We start from the raw sequence: 16,849 nt of genomic DNA, 5'->3' as shown, positions 1-16,849 counted from the left end.
CGGGTGATCTGTTTTGACTGGCAGAAAATGGGCTATCTTGGTAAGTCGATCAACTATAACCCAAATAGAATCATACCCTTTTGCTGTCCTGGGCAATCCCACAATAAAGTCCATGCTTATATCTTCCCATTTCCATGTAGGGATAGGTAGAGATTGTAATGGACCAGCAACCTTCATGTGTATGGCCTTGACATGTCTACAAGTGTCACATTTTGCCACATAGCGTACGATTTCAATTTTCATCTTTGTCCACCAATAATGCTGTTTCAGATCATGATACATCTTAGTGCTTCCGAGATGAATAGAATAGCGACTAAGATGTGCTTCATCCAAAATTTTCTAGCGGAGCTCCTCATTTTTAGGCACAAATATACGGTTATTGAACCATACAACACCTTGATCATCTTTTCTGAAGCAGTCGACTTTTCCAGCTTCTATCTTCTCATGAATGTGCTTTATTCCCTCATCACTTCTTTGTGCATCAATTATTTGTTGCAGGATGACTGACTCAAGCTTCAAATGATTTGAAGTTCCATGTTGAATCATTCCCAGGTTCAACTTTTCCATTTCTTAGCATAACGTCTTGTCAGAAGTCTTCATGGTAAGACAATGGCAGAAAGCCTTACGACTTAACGCATCTGCCACAACATTAGCTTTGCCTGGGTGATAGTGAATTTCTAATTCATAATCCTTTATCAGCTCGAGCCATCTCCTTTGTCTCATATTGAGCTCTGACTGGGTAAATATATACTTTAAACTCTTTTGGTCTGTATAAATGTGACAGACATTCCCCAGCAGATAGTGGCACCATATTTTGAGGGCATGAACCACCGCAGCTAACTCCAGGTCATGAGTTGGATAATGTTCCTCATGCCGGCGCAACTGCCTTGAAGCGTAAGCTATTACTCGGCCTGCTTGCATTAAAACACAGCCGAGACCACTGCCTTATGCGTCACAATACACATCAAAAGGCTTTTCAATATCCAGCTGAGCCAATACCGGAGCAGTGGTTAATAATACCTTCAATTGTTCAAAGGCTTCATTACACTTCGAAGACCAATTGAATTTAATATCACTCTTCAATAAACTTGTGATTGGTTTCACAAGCTTAGAAAAATCCGGAATGAATCGGCGGTAATAACCAGCCAGCACAAGGAAAGTTCAGACTTGATGTACAGTGGTTGGGGGTTTCCACTCCAAAATATCCTTGACTTTGCTGGGATCTACCGCAATCCCCTTGGCAGATAATACATGTCCCAGAAGTTGAATCTCCTCCAGCCATGTCGGCGTTTCGACCCTGGGGGTCCCTGGACCGACGAGTAAATTGTCGCCGCGTGCCCCAGCCCGGATGGGTCGGTGCGAGACGGAGCACGAAGGGGGGAAACTAGAGGGAGACAGGCGTAAAGGGGAAACTCGCGGCCTTCGTGTTGTCCTGCGCCCAGGTCGGGTGCGCTTGCAGTAGGCGGTTACAAGCGTCCGCGTGGGAGAGAGCGAGGGACTTTGCGCGTCGTCCCGTCCTCCCGCGCGGCCAACCTTCTCGTAAGAGAGCCCTGGACCTTCCTTTTATAGGCGTAAGGAGAGGGCCCAGGTGTACAATGGGGGGTGTAGCAGTGTGCTAACGTGTCTAGCAGAGAGGAGCTAGCGCCCTAAGTACATGCCGTCGTGGCAGCCGGAGAGGTCTTGGCACCTTGTTCATGTGATGTCGTGGCCGTCGGAGGAGCGCTAGAGCCTTGCGGAAGGACAGCTGTCGGGGCTGTCGAGTCATTGCTGACGTCTCCTTGCTTCCGTAAGGGGCTGAGAGCCGCCGTCGTCACGGAGCACGCGGGGCGCCATCATTATTTGTTTACCGGGGCGAGCCAGATGGGACGCCGGTCTTGTTCCTCGTAGCCTGAGCTAGCTAGGGGTAGGGTAATGATGGCCCCCCTTGTGATGTGGTCGGTCCGAGCCCTGGGTCGGGCGAGACAGAGGCTACTCCGAGGTCGAGGTCGAGTCTGTCTTCCGAGGTCGAGGTCGAGTCCGAGCCTCGGGTCGGGCGAGGCGGAGACCGTCGTCCGAGGCCAAGGCTGAGTTCGAACCCTGGGGTCGGGCGAGGCGGAGTTTGTCGTCTTTCGGAGCCGAGGCCGAGTCCGAGCCCTGGGGTCGGGCGAGGCGGAGTTCGTCGTCTTCCGGAGCCGAGGCCGAGTCCGAGCCCTGGGGTCGGGCGAGGCGGAGTTTCCTATGGCGCCCGAGGCCGGACTTGACCGCTGTCAGCCTCACTCTGTCGAGTGGCACAGCAGTCGGAGCGACGCAGGCGGCGCTGTCTTCTTGTCAAGCCGGTAAGTGAAGCGGCGAAGTGACTGCGGTCACTTCGGCTCTGTCGACTGAAGGGCGCGCGTCAGGATAAGGTGACAGGCCATCCTTGCATTAAATGCTCCTGTGATACGGTCGGTCGGTGTGGCGATCCGGCCAAGGTTGCTTCTTGGCGAAGACTGGGCCTCGGGCGAGCCGAAGGTGTGTCCGTTGCTTGAGGGGGCCCTCGGGCGAGACGTGAATCCTCCGGGGTCGGCTGCCCTTGCCCGAGGCTGGGCTCGGGCGAGGCAAAATCGTGTCCCTTGAGTGGACCGAGCCTTGACCTTAATCGCACCCATCAGGCCTTTGTAGCTTTGTGCTGATGGGGGTTACCAGCTGAGATTAGGAGTCTTGAGGGTACCCCTAATTATGGTCCCCGACAGTAGCCCCCGAGCCTCAAAGGGAGTGTTGATACTCGCTTGGAGGCTTTTGTCGCACTTTTTTGCAAGGGGACCGCCCTTTCTCGGTTGCGTTTCGTTCCGGTGGGTGCGCGCGAGCGCACCCGCCGGGTGTAGCCCCCAAGGCCTCGGAGGAGTGGTTTGACTCCTTCGAGGTCTTAATGCGTTTCGTGATGCTTCGGCTGGTCTGGTTGTTCCCTCATGCGAACTGGCCGTAGCCCGGGTGCACTCTCGAGTCCCAGGTTCTCGGGCTGGTATGTTGACGTTGTCAACGGTTTGGCCGGAGCCGGGTTTGCGAGAGCAGCCCCCGAGCCTCTGCACAGAGCGAGAGGACGGTCAAGGACAGACTCGACTTTTTTACATACGCCCCTGCGTCGCCTTTCCGCAAGGAGGAGGGGGGAAAGCGCCATGTTGCCCTCGGAGGGCGCCGAACATGGTGTCTCCAGTGAGTTGCTAACGGGTAATCCGAGTGGACGCCCGTGCCCCATTCATTAGGGGTCGGCTAGTGGCGCGGAGGCGCGCTCCAAAAGTACCTGCGGGTGATTTGCCGGACCCAGTCCCCTTTTGACGGGGTCCGAGGGCTCGATGCCTCCCTCTGGTGGGATTCTGTTACAAGATCGTTCCCGTTGGTCTCGAAAATGTCCTAGGGTACCTCGGGAGCGTAGCCCGAGCCTTGGTTATGTATCGAACGTACCCAGGGTCATCCCTCGCTCTGCGTCTGAGGCGGCTGTCGAACCCTTCGGGGGCCAGCCTACGAACCCCTGATCAGTAGTGGGCGCGGAGCCCGAGTAGCCTGAGGCGGCCGTTGAACCCTTCCGAGGGGCCGGCCTTCGAACCTCTGACCAGTAGTGGGCGCGGAGCCCGAGTGCTCTGAGGCGGCTGTTGAACCCTTCCGAGGGGCCAGCCTTCGAACCTCTGATCAGTAGGGGGGCTCGAGGCCCGCTTCCTTCGCGGAGAAGGATCCCTTTCGGAGTATCCCCTTTCCCGATCCCTGAGGCAGAGAGAGAAAGAGGAAGTGGAAAAGGATACGAAATCGAATGACGTGGCACACCTTTTTTGATGCGGTCATTATGGCGGAGGTGAAGCGTCGCCTGCTTCGCCTGCCAAAGGTGCTGCCTGTCCTGCCACAGAGTTAATGCGACGAGACGAGTGGTTCACGGGGCGGCCGTTGTGCGTGCGCGAGCCGTTCGAGGAACGGAACGCGGACGCGTCGTCTTCACGCCGTGGGAGAGGGTCCTCTCGCTATCCCAGGAGGGTGTCACACCCGGGTTTTAGGGATCCAAAGCCCGGGCGCAAACATAAACACCAGGTGTGCTGGGACCAAGTCTCACACATATGATGCATAGTGGCACAGGATCGAATGTCACATCTTTACTACATAACAGGAGTTCTGTACAAAATAAATAATTACATTATAAGGAGACAGCGGTCCAACAACCCAAAGTTGACTGGGAGACGACGACCTAGACCTCTCACGAACACATCGCAGCATCCTCCATGCGCTTCATCCTGCGGTACCTGTTCTTGACCTGTGGGGGGGTGTGAGACAGCAAGAGTGAGCTCACATACGTTCATCGCTCAACAAGTTGTGGGGAATAATGTGCATGAACTCGCCAAAGGTGTGAGTTCATGTGAAGTGTAAGGCTTACCAAAGAGGATGGTTGAAGCTGAGCATTGCTTTTAAAGTTGGTCAAAATTTTATTAGCAATTACTAAGTATAAGTAAATACCAACCCAATTAAATAGTAGAACAAAAGTAACATCATCACCTGCGATGCAATGCATATGACAAATTGAATTTAGTTCCATAAATTAATCATGTGAGGGTCCGAGCTGCTCATGACCGTGAGCACGGCTAGTATACCAGTTTTACACTCTGCAGAGGTGGCGCATCTTTACCCACAAGTCATGTTACCCATCTGCCAAGGGATCGCGACTTCCCATACACCTCTACCGAGGAGGCGAGGCAGGGTAACACTACGAGGCCTTTACAAAGTTCCACTAGCTTCAGAAAACCCGCTACAGTTTATAGGAAGCTCCAATGCAGGAATTCCCTTGCAGGACCGCCATCGCAGCAAAATCCTCCCGAGGGCCTCCCTACACTGACCACTCCCCTACTGCCCTTGCCCCTTTCGGGTAAGGTAGTCCTCCACTAGCTTTCCTAATTAATCAGCCAAGGGCGTCCCATTATACCCTTGTGGTAGCACTGTTTTCCCGGGTGGTCGCTCCATGTTCCAATTAACATAATGATCTTATCATGAACGATAAATAACAACGGATAACAAAAGTATAATCATGAGTAATGTATCTTCATACCCAAAACCACATAAAGCACTAGCAAGTACTACCCAAAAAGTTCAGTGGTAACAAGGTATAAAGATAATCAAACTAGGGTAACCTATTGGGTCCCATCAAAATTAACCTATGCAGATCATTATGATTAATTAGAACATGGCTGGGTAAAAAGAGGTGATCAAGGGCACAACTTGCCTGGGACTTGAGATTCCAGGTACCAACTTGCTTTTCAGATGACTCGTGTCCTCACTGCTAAACGTAGTAATACAAACAAACATAGTACATGCAAAATTAACATCACACCAAACATAGGAATAACTACGTATTAATAATCTACACGCTGCTACGAGATCATGGAAACAAGAATCATTAAATTCGGAGTTACGGTTACCATGTTAGGGATTTCTGAAGTTATTTAGCACATAGAACAGATTAATTCAAATGAACAAATTTTAATTCAAGCTTCATGGCTAAACAGTGTTACTAGTTGATATACAATATTAAAACAAAATTATAGAAACTGGAACGGGTCAATTCGGAGTTAGAATGAATTAAATACGGATTAAACAAGTTTATGGATTTATTTTTATACTAAAAACCTATTTTCTAATCCATTTATTCAATTTATCACATCACTGGACTGGGCCTCAATTTCCAGAGAAGGCAGGGGCTATGCGCAAGATATCCCAGACATAGAGAACAGGGTCCCTGGACGGCGGGTTGTTTTCACAAAACCCCGAGGGCTCTTATGCAAAAGATGTTGCGGCGAAGGGTTATGCACAGATCTCGATCATCAGATCGGAACTCAACGGCCCTGATTAGATATGCCCTAATATTGAAACAGTACGCAGCAGCAACCCTTGGATCTAAGATCAAGGGCACGGATTTAAAGAAGCCGAGATCACCCTGGATCCATCCGATCCACGACACACGGCCACGATTCAATTAGGTGAAAGGAACGCCTGATCAGATCGTGGCCACCCATCTGAGAATCGACGGCACAGACCTAATCTCCCAACGAGTAAGCCCACATCTAATCTCTACCGTAGATTAGTATCCAACGGCCACCATGCCATGTCCTCGCACGACGGCGAGCAGAACGGCGCCGTTGGCCCTCACGGCGGCGGGCATGCCGGCGATGGCTGTTCGGCCCCACCGACGGGCAAATCCAACGCAGAGCGGTGCTAACCGGTGAATCAATAGACGACGAATGCGCGAGAGGTGACCATACCCGAAGTGGTGATGCGAAGCTTCCCGTTCACGGCAGCGGGCGGGCATACGGCGGAGCACTGCGACGGTGAGTAATTCATACGGCCATGGTGATCCCCGAGATTGGCAGCGCCATTGCCCAATTACCAAGGTCCTTGGTGATCCCACAGGTGCCAACATACGAGGAGATGCAGCCATGGGCGCGAATCCTATCGGCGGCGGGAGCTTTCTCACTCTCTCTCTCTCTGAGTCCTGCTTGCAATACCGGCACTGTTGTTCGGCGTTTATGGGGAAGAGTCGAAGGGGGAGCAGAGTAGGGCAAGGGCGCGAGGCTGCGGTTCTTATACTCGAGGAGTAGCAGGCGGGCAGCCCCGGGATCCACGGCCGTTGCGCGGCGGTCGGAGTTTGTTGCGACCGAGGTCTTCGGAGTCCGTCCATCAACCGCCAGCGCACGAAGCGGAGAGGAGATAGGGATGAGTGGCGAAGACCCCGGCGTACGCTATTTGAGGTGAAGCCTTGGCCAGCAGCTCCGGAAGAAGGGGGAGGAGACCGCCCGCCATGTGCGGGATTCAGTTGAGGAAGAAGATGACGACGCCGGCCCACAGGCCAGAGAGAGCACGGCGCGGTTAGAGGGAGCGCTGACGGGGTGGGCCCGCGAGTCAGCGCGCGCTCCCCCCCAACTGGGCCACACGGAGACAAGAGCACAATGGGCCGAATTGTAGATTCAAGCCCGCCCGACGTTTTTCCTTTTCCTTTTATATTTTCCTTTTCCTTTTAGTTTCCAAATTCCATTTTAAATTCAGATTTAAATTCAAATCTTGTGCTAGTTTATCCTCAATTTATATTGTGAAATAAAAAGTACCAATCTTAGAAGTATAATTATATATATGTTATTTATATTTTTATACCCTTTATTCCTTTTCTCCATATTTCTAGCATTCCCTTTAACTCTTAAATTCCCACTTTGGGACTTTAATATTTTTCTTGTCACCTTATCTTTATATTGTCATGAAAATGCACACAAAAACCAAATCCCAGCATGATGCATGTATTATTTTTGGGTATCTCTTGTTAATTATATATATTTGTGTAAGTAATGCATCCACATGAAATGATAAACATTAGTAATGCATATAGATATATAGTAGTATAATTTCTCTTTTAGACTTTTCTTACAAAGTGGGTGTTACAAATCCTACCCCCCTTAAAAATAATCTCGTCCTCGAGATTAGTAAGCAGAAGGGTTATACCGAGGTTGGTTTATAATTGAGATTGTAGTTTCTAATTGATTCAAAAATTAAGAGTCTCTCTCTTTCTCTTTTTAAAATACTATTTAGCAAGTACTTAGAAATGCATGGGTATCTTATATGTTTAGACACACAGGTAAGAAGAGAGATGGTCAGAGTGAGGTTAGCTGATGGTAAGAAGAACTTGGTAAGGGAAGACTCTGTCCAAGGTGGTAAATTTGAATCATCTCGATATCTGATTTGACTCCTATTCTTCCATGTCGAGGTTGATCTCCTCCTTCTTGCTCTTTGGTGTCTCCATCCGGGTTTGGGACAGGAGGTTAAGATAGATCTATTATGTAGGTCAAGTTGTTGGGTATGGCCGAGTTGATCTAGGATCTCCAACTTGTTTATAGGAGCAGGGTCTAATGTATTTCACCAGGATTAACTAACTTCTTAGGTCACTCTCTTTAAATTGGATCATAGTAGATTAGATGGGATCTAGATTAGATCGGTACAACTAGGTTAGACTAGACAATGTCTAATTACTTTGGATTAGATCATGGTTGTTACACTAGTGTGGGGGTAAATATGCTTATTAGGGCAAGATGCATTCATAGGGATAAGGTAGAATCTTTTGAGGTTAGTTAGATCTATTAGGATAAGATAAAATCTTTTCAAGATAAGATTAATCTACTAAGGTAATAGAGTATCTTTTAAGATAAGATGGATCTATGAGTGTAGAATATGAATCTTTTAAGCTAAGATGGATATTGTTAGGCTAGATACTCTAGTTTGTCTAGTTATTTTTTTATAGGTGTTTTTTTTCTATATGTATATGCAGATGTAATCATGGACATTACTCCACAACCCATCACACTCAATCAAAGATCCAAATCAGACAAATATCATAAGAACAAACATTCAAGCATACAAATATTTACAAAAATAGTTTTGATTTTGTCCCTAAGATGAGGTCTCCTATTCCTAAAAGTCACTTTAAGCACAGGATTTCAAAGTGTGAAATCCAAGTTTGTCTTTAGAAGGAAAAAGGTAAGGATAATCAGAGTAAAGCGGAAATAGATGAGAAAAGATTAAGAGAAGTTTAGAAAGAATCAGAGTAGCAAAGGTAAGTAAGTATTGGTTGTCCAGTTCTATCTAGGTTTCGTCCTACAGTCAACATTCCTCTGATACCACTTCTGTCACACCCGGGTTTTAGGGATCCAAAGCCCGGGCGCAAACATAAACACCAGGTGTGCTGGGACCAAGTCTCACACATATGATGCATAGTGGCACAGGATCGAATGTCACATCTTTACTACATAACAAGAGTTCTGTACAAAATAAATAATTACATTATAAGGAGACAGCGGTCCAGCAACCCAAAGTTGACTGGGAGACGACGACCTAGACCTCTCACGAACACATCGCAGCATCCTCCATGCGCTTCATCCTGCGGTACCTGTTCTTGACCTGTGGGGGGGTGTGAGACAGCAAGAGTGAGCTCACATACGTTCATCGCTCAACAAGTTGTGGGGAATAATGTGCATGAACTCGCCAAAGGTGTGAGTTCATGTGAAGTGTAAGGCTTACCAAAGAGGATGGTTGAAGCTGAGCATTGCTTTTAAAGTTGGTCAAAATTTTATTAGCAATTACTAAGTATAAGTAAATACCAACCCAATTAAATAGTAGAACAAAAGTAACATCATCACCTGCGATGCAATGCATATGACAAATTGAATTTAGTTCCATAAATTAATCATGTGAGGGTCCGAGCTGCTCATGACCGTGAGCACGGCTAGTATACCAGTTTTACACTCTGCAGAGGTGGCGCATCTTTACCCACAAGTCATGTTACCCATCTGCCAAGGGATCGCGACTTCCCATACACCTCTACCGAGGAGGCGAGGCAGGGTAACACTACGAGGCCTTTACAAAGTTCCACTAGCTTCAGAAAACCCGCTACAGTTTATAGGAAGCTCCAATGCAGGAATTCCCTTGCAGGACCGCCATCGCAGCAAAATCCTCCCGAGGGCCTCCCTACACTGACCACTCCCCTACTGCCCTTGCCCCTTTCGGGTAAGGTAGTCCTCCACTAGCTTTCCTAATTAATCAGCCAAGGGCGTCCCATTATACCCTTGTGGTAGCACTGTTTTCCCGGGTGGTCGCTCCATGTTCCAATTAACATAATGATCTTATCATGAACGATAAATAACAACGGATAACAAAAGTATAATCATGAGTAATGTATCTTCATACCCAAAACCACATAAAGCACTAGCAAGTACTACCCAAAAAGTTCAGTGGTAACAAGGTATAAAGATAATCAAACTAGGGTAACCTATTGGGTCCCATCAAAATTAACCTATGCAGATCATTATGATTAATTAGAACATGGCTGGGTAAAAAGAGGTGATCAAGGGCACAACTTGCCTGGGACTTGAGATTCCAGGTACCAACTTGCTTTTCAGATGACTCGTGTCCTCACTGCTAAACGTAGTAATACAAACAAACATAGTACATGCAAAATTAACATCACACCAAACATAGGAATAACTACGTATTAATAATCTACACGCTGCTACGAGATCGTGGAAACAAGAATCATTAAATTCGGAGTTACGGTTACCATGTTAGGGATTTCTGAAGTTATTTAGCACATAGAACAGATTAATTCAAATGAACAAATTTTAATTCAAGCTTCATGGCTAAACAGTGTTACTAGTTGATATACAATATTAAAACAAAATTATAGAAACTGGAACGGGTCAATTCGGAGTTAGAATGAATTAAATACGGATTAAACAAGTTTATGGATTTATTTTTATACTAAAAACCTATTTTCTAATCCATTTATTCAATTTATCACATCACTGGACTGGGCCTCAATTTCCAGAGAAGGCAGGGGCTATGCGCAAGATATCCCAGACACAGAGAACAGGGTCCCTGGACGGCGGGTTGTTTTCACAAAACCTCGAGGGCTCTTATGCAAAAGATGTTGCGGCGAAGGGTTATGCACAGATCTCGATCATCAGATCGGAACTCAACGGCCCTGATTAGATATGCCCTAATATTGAAACAGTACGCAGCAGCAACCCTTGGATCTAAGATCAAGGGCACGGATTTAAAGAAGCCGAGATCACCCTGGATCCATCCGATCCACGACACACGGCCACGATTCAATTAGGTGAAAGGAACGCCTGATCAGATCGTGGCCACCCATCTGAGAATCGACGGCACAGACCTAATCTCCCAACGAGTAAGCCCACATCTAATCTCTACCGTAGATTAGTATCCAACGGCCACCATGCCATGTCCTCGCACGACGGCGAGCAGAACGGCGCCGTTGGCCCTCACGGCGGCGGGCATGCCGGCGATGGCTGTTCGGCCCCACCGACGGGCAAATCCAACGCAGAGCGGTGCTAACCGGTGAATCAATAGACGACGAATGCGCGAGAGGTGACCATACCCGAAGTGGTGATGCGAAGCTTCCCGTTCACGGCAGCGGGCGGGCATACGGCGGAGCACTGCGACGGTGAGTAATTCATGCGGCCATGGTGATCCCCGAGATTGGCAGCGCCATTGCCCAATTACCAAGGTCCCTGGTGATCCCACAGGTGCCAACATACGAGGAGATGCAGCCATGGGCGCGAATCCTATCGGCGGCGGGAGCTTTCTCACTCTCTCTCTCTCTGAGTCCTGCTTGCAATACCGGCACTGCTGTTCGGCGTTTATGGGGAAGAGTTGAAGGGGGAGCAGAGTAGGGCAAGGGCGCGAGGCTGCGGTTCTTATACTTGAGGAGTAGCAGGCGGGCAGCCCCGGGATCCACGACCGTTGCGCGGCGGTCGGAGTTTGTTGCGACCGAGGTCTTCGGAGTCCGTCCATCAACCGCCAGCGCACGAAGCGGAGAGGAGATAGGGATGAGTGGCGAAGACCCCGGCGTACGCTATTTGAGGTGAAGCCTTGGCCAGCAGCTCCGGAAGAAGGGGGAGGAGACCGCCCGCCATGTGCGGGATTCAGTTGAGGAAGAAGATGACGACGCCGGCCCACAGGCCAGAGAGAGCACGGCGCGGTTAGAGGGAGCGCTGACGGGGTGGGCCCGCGAGTCAGCGCGCGCTCCCCCCCAACTGGGCCACACGGAGACAAGAGCACAATGGGCCGAATTGTAGATTCAAGCCCGCCCGGCGTTTTTCCTTTTCCTTTTATATTTTCCTTTTCCTTTTAGTTTCCAAATTCCATTTTAAATTCAGATTTAAATTCAAATCTTGTGCCTGTTTATCCTCAATTTATATTGTGAAATAAAAAGTACCAATCTTAGAAGTATAATTATATATATGTTATTTATATTTTTATACCCTTTATTCCTTTTCTCCATATTTCTAGCATTCCCTTTAACTCTTAAATTCCCACTTTGGGACTTTAATATTTTTCTTGTCACCTTATCTTTATATTGTCATGAAAATGCACACAAAAACCAAATCCCAGCATGATGCATGTATTATTTTTGGGTATCTCTTGTTAATTATATATATTTGTGTAAGTAATGCATCCACATGAAATGATAAACATTAGTAATGCATATAGATATATAGTAGTATAATTTCTCTTTTAGACTTTTCTTACAAAGTGGGTGTTACAGAGGGGACGTGAGCTTGCTGACAACTTGGCTGCCGCTTCCGCCCGCCTGCCACCGCCATTACTGCCGGCCCATTTCTGGCCGTATCGACCGTTGCGCCCTCTCCCGCGGCTGACTGACCCGTGACCGATGTGCTCGGCTGGCACTGTCGGGTCATGCGCAGGGTCGCCTCGAGTCGCGGCTCTGGTTCCGCGGTCGAGAAGGCGCGGTACTGGCGTGAGTGGCGGTGCAGTTTCTGCACGTAGTAACCGGCGCGCCGGTTACATGACGTGTGGGCCTGGGCCTCCATGCTGGACGCGTCGAAGTCGAAAGAGTGCGCCCCCTGGGTGCGGTTGCATGCCGCCTGCATGGCGGTCCGCCCTTTCACCCGCTGGCCTGGGCAAAAGTGGAGGAATGCTCGTAACCGCTGGGCAGTTGCGCGCACCGTGCACGGCGGTTTGGCTTCTTCTGCCCTGGGCCAGCTTGCATGACACGTGGGACCCAGCCCCCGTGTCGTAGGGGGAAAACCTTGGAGCGTGCTGGAGAAGACTCAGCCCGCGACAGCTGAGGACACAAGTGGGGAGAGTTGCCTTTAAAAGGAGGGTGACCCCCTCGAAAGGCAATAATGTCTTCGCGCTCCCCTCATGCATCGCGTCTTTCCACCTTCCGAGCCCCCCATCCGGGGGGCGCCCGTGGTTCTTCCGCCTTGTCGTCGTTGGAGGAACGCAACTTCGCGGAAGTTGGTACCTTTCAGCCATCGTTCGGCTTCAAGGATTTTCATTAGGCAGCCCGGCTGTATCCCCTCGCCAGTGGTCACCCAAGACGGTGACCACCAGTTCGATGGTGGGGAGAACCAAACCGGGCTGCGGCCTCTGCCCCTCCCTCAGCTTCAAGGATTTTCATCATCAGTGCTGGGGAGGGGAGTGCGCTGAGTTGGGGCCGGTCTCCGCGCGGGTAGCGGCCCGCTCCTTCCCTCAGTGACTGGGGGGAAGGGCGTTCGTCGTGCGTGGCGCTGGCAGCTGCCGCGTGTCCGGCTCTCCGGCCTGAGCGGCTTCGGCGCTGCTTCCGGTGCCACCTCCCACCGAGGCAGCCGGAAGAGGTTTCTCCGCCGACGAGATAACCGGCGCCACCCGCGGACTGACCTCCAACTGTACGGCCTTTTGCTTGTCCTCGCCCCTCGAGTGGGGACGTGGGCGAGGGCCTTATGGCAGCAGCATCCGCCCTGAGGTCATCGCTGCTGCTGTTCGGCCGCTCGGAGAAGAGGTCGTTGTCGTTGCTGCTCTTCGGGCATCAGCGAGCCATCTGTCGACCTTCTGTTGCTCCGCAGGCCCTCCAATCGTGGGGGGTTGTTCGTACCTGCGGAGGCGGAACCGGAGTTCTGTTTGTAATGGCACCTTGAGTGCCGGTGTTTGTTCATTGTGGCTGTCGGGGCCTGAACATGTATGTATTTTTGGCACGGAGCCGTGTTTTTTCCTCATTTCGAGTGCTAGGACTCGCCTGTCGGCTAGCTGGACCGCTTCGCCAAGCGTGAGTTGCCTCGTGCGAAGGTGACGAGTGAGGTATCCGTATCCCGGAGGCATAGGAGTCCCTCGGCTCGGTCGGCCTTGCCGCCCGAGGCTTCTCTTGCTTAGTTAAAGGAACCCTCGGCCGCTCTGCGATGAGCTGGAGCCGGAGGCAGCGGTGCCAGCACGGACAGAGGCAGAGTTGGCTCGAAAAGAAGACTTCGTCGGCCGAAGCCTAGCCGGGCCGTCCACTGGCAGGACCGACGCCGGAGTCGAGTTGCCGAAGCCACGAGCCGGGCTGGTGTCCTCGGAGGATAGCTGGCTGAGGCTTTGGGGCAGCCGACCGAGCCGTCCGCTCGGGCCGGATTCCTGGAGGAGACCCTGGCGGCGATGGCCCGGGTGCGGTGCTGACGTCGTCCTTTGGAGTGGAGATCCTCTGACCGCGTTGCCGTCCGAGGCTCGGTCGAACTTCGCCGAAGGTGGAGTTGACGCCGAGGGTGCTACTGCTCCCCTTTCGTCGACGTCTGAGCCTGCAGGATCGGTTCATCTTGTAGTGTGCGTATGTTTTCTGCGGCCGCCGAGGCCCGAACATACTGTCATCGTGTTGTAAAGCTGCGTTTCTTTGCCTCTTGTTTCGAGTATCTGGACTTATTTGTCGGTAACAGAATTGTTTGTGCGACCGAGAGTTACTTCTCACGGAAGGTGACAAGTGAGGTATCAGTATCCCGGAGGCTTAGGAGTCCCTTGGCTTAGTCGGCCTTGCCGCTTACGTGTACTCTTACTCGTCCGTAGGATTCTGCTATCGATATAGTCGAGAAAGCACGAAAAATCGTTTCGGTAGAAGAGTTTTCGAGCGTTAAGACTTGTTCGGTCCGTAGAATCGCTTATCCGAGCGTGAGTTACTTATCGCAGAAGGTGATGAGTGAGGTATCCGTATCCCGGAGGCGTAGGAGTCCCTCAGCTCGGTCAGCCTTGGCTGCTTACGTGTACTCCATCGTTTTCAGGATCCCACTTTCGAAGTAGCCGAAAAGCACGAAAGACGTTCTGGCAGAGAAGATCTTTTCCGAGGAAAATTTTGACGCAGAGGGGGTTCCCCCCTTCTAGCCCCCGAGGGAGGGTCGGGCCTTGCCGAGGCAAGGCTGACCCTTCCTTGATGGTTAGACTTTGTATGTGAGCGAGGTGTACGAACAACTTGAAAGCATCTTAAGGGTAGAAGCGACGTAGGTGTCTGATGTTCCAAGCGTTGCTGTAGACCTCGCCTTGACTGTTGGCCAGCTTGTATGTCCCGGGCTTCAGAACCTTGGCGATGACGAATGGCCCTTCCCAGGGAGGCGTGAGCTTGTGCCGCCCTCGGGCGTCTTGTCGCAGCCGAAGCACCAAGTCGACCACCTGGAGGTCTCGGGACCGAACCCCTCGGGCGTGGTAGCATCGCAGGGACTGCTGATACCGCGCCGAGGGTAGTAAGGCCATGTACTGAGCCTCCTCTAGCTGGTCCAGTGAGTCTTCTCGGTTTGTTCGATTGCTTTGGTCGTCGTAGGCCCTCGCCCTCGGGGAACCGTATTCTAAGTCTGTGGGCAAGATGGCCTCGGCCCCATAGACTAGAAAGAACGGTGTGAAGCCCGTGGCTCGGCTCGGCGTTGTCCTCAGACTCCAGACCACCGAGGGGAGCTCCTTCATCCATCGCTTGCCGAACTTGTTGAGGTCGTTGTAGATCCGTGGTTTGAGTCCTTGCAGAATCATGCCGTTGGCACGCTCTACTTGCCCATTCGTCATGGGGTGAGCCACGGCGGCCCAGTTCACCTGGATGTGGTGATCCTCGGAGAAGTCCAGGAACTTTCTGCCCGTGAACTGGGTGTTGTTGTCGGTGATGATGGAGTTCCGGACCCCAAAGTGATGGATGATGTTGGTGAAGAATGCCACCGCATGTTCGGACCTGATGCTGTTTAGGGGTCGGACCTCGATCCACTTGGAGAATTTGTCGATGGCGACCAGCAGGTGTGTGTAGCCCCCGGGTGCCTTCTGCAAGGGACCGACGAGGTCCAGACCCCACACAGCAAACGGCCAGGTGATGGGTATTGTCTGTAGACCCTGAGCGGGCAGGTGGGTCTGCCTTGCGTAGAATTGACACCCTTGGCAGGTGCGGACAATTCTAGTGGCGTCGGCCACCGCGGTCAGCCAGTAGAAACCTTGTCGGAAGGCGTTTCCAACAAGGGCTCGAGGCGCGGCGTGATGACCGCAAGCCCCCGAGTGTATTTCTTGTAAGAGCTCCTGGCCTTCGGCGATAGATATGCATTGCTGGAGGATGCCGGAGGGGCTGCGGTGGTAGAGCTCCTTCTCGTCACCCAGTAAGACGAACGACTTGGCGCGCCGCGCCAGTTGCCGAGCCTCGGCTTGGTCGAGGGACAGCTCTCCTCGGTGGAGATGTTGCAGGTACAGGGTTTGCCAGTCTCGATTAGGCGGGACCCCATTCCGCTCCTCTTCCTTGACGCGCAGTGTCTCACCCTAAGGGGCCGAGGGTGCCTCGGGCTAGGCCGAGGCCCTCTCGGGCTCGGGCGTGTCGTCGGTCTTGACAGAGGGTTGATGTAGGTCTCGGGAGAAGACGTCCGGGGGAACCGTTGTCCGCCCCGAGGCTATCTTAGCCATCTCGTCCGCAGTCTCGTTGTATTGTCGGGCGACGTGGTTGAGCTCGAGCCCGTAGAACTTGTCTTCCAGGCGCCGAACCTCGTCGCAGTAGGCTTCCATCTTTGGGTCGAGGCAGTGGGAGTTCTTCATGACTTGGTCGATGACAAGCTGCGAGTCGCCGCGAGCGTCGAGGCATCAGACCCCTAGCTCGATGGCGATGCACAACCCGTTAACCAGAGCCTCGTACTCGGCCACATTGCTGGACGCCGGGAAATGGAGGCGCAACACGTAGCGGAAGTGCTTCCCGAGGGGCGAGATGAAGAGCAGGCCCGCGCCTGCCCCTGTTTTCATCAGCGACCCGTCGAAAAACATGGTCCAGAGTTCCGGTTGGATCGGAGCTGCTGGAAGCTGGGTGTCGACCCATTTAGCCACAAAGTCCGCCAAGACTTGGGACTTGATGGCCTTCCGAGGGGCGAACGTGATTGTCTCGCCCATGATTTCCACCGCCCACTTTGCAATCCTACCCGAGGCCTCTCGGCACTGGATGATCTCCCCCAGGGGGAAGGATGACACCACAGTCACCGGATGAGACTCGAAGTAGTGTCGCAACTTCCGCCGCGTCAGGATCACCGCGTACAGCAGTTTCTGAATTTGT

The sequence above is a fragment of the Zea mays genome, chromosome 7, assembly GCF_902167145.1.
Source record: "Zea mays cultivar B73 chromosome 7, Zm-B73-REFERENCE-NAM-5.0, whole genome shotgun sequence".
NCBI classification, from domain to species: Eukaryota; Viridiplantae; Streptophyta; class Magnoliopsida; order Poales; family Poaceae; genus Zea; species Zea mays.
This window is presented reverse-complemented; position numbering follows the sequence as displayed.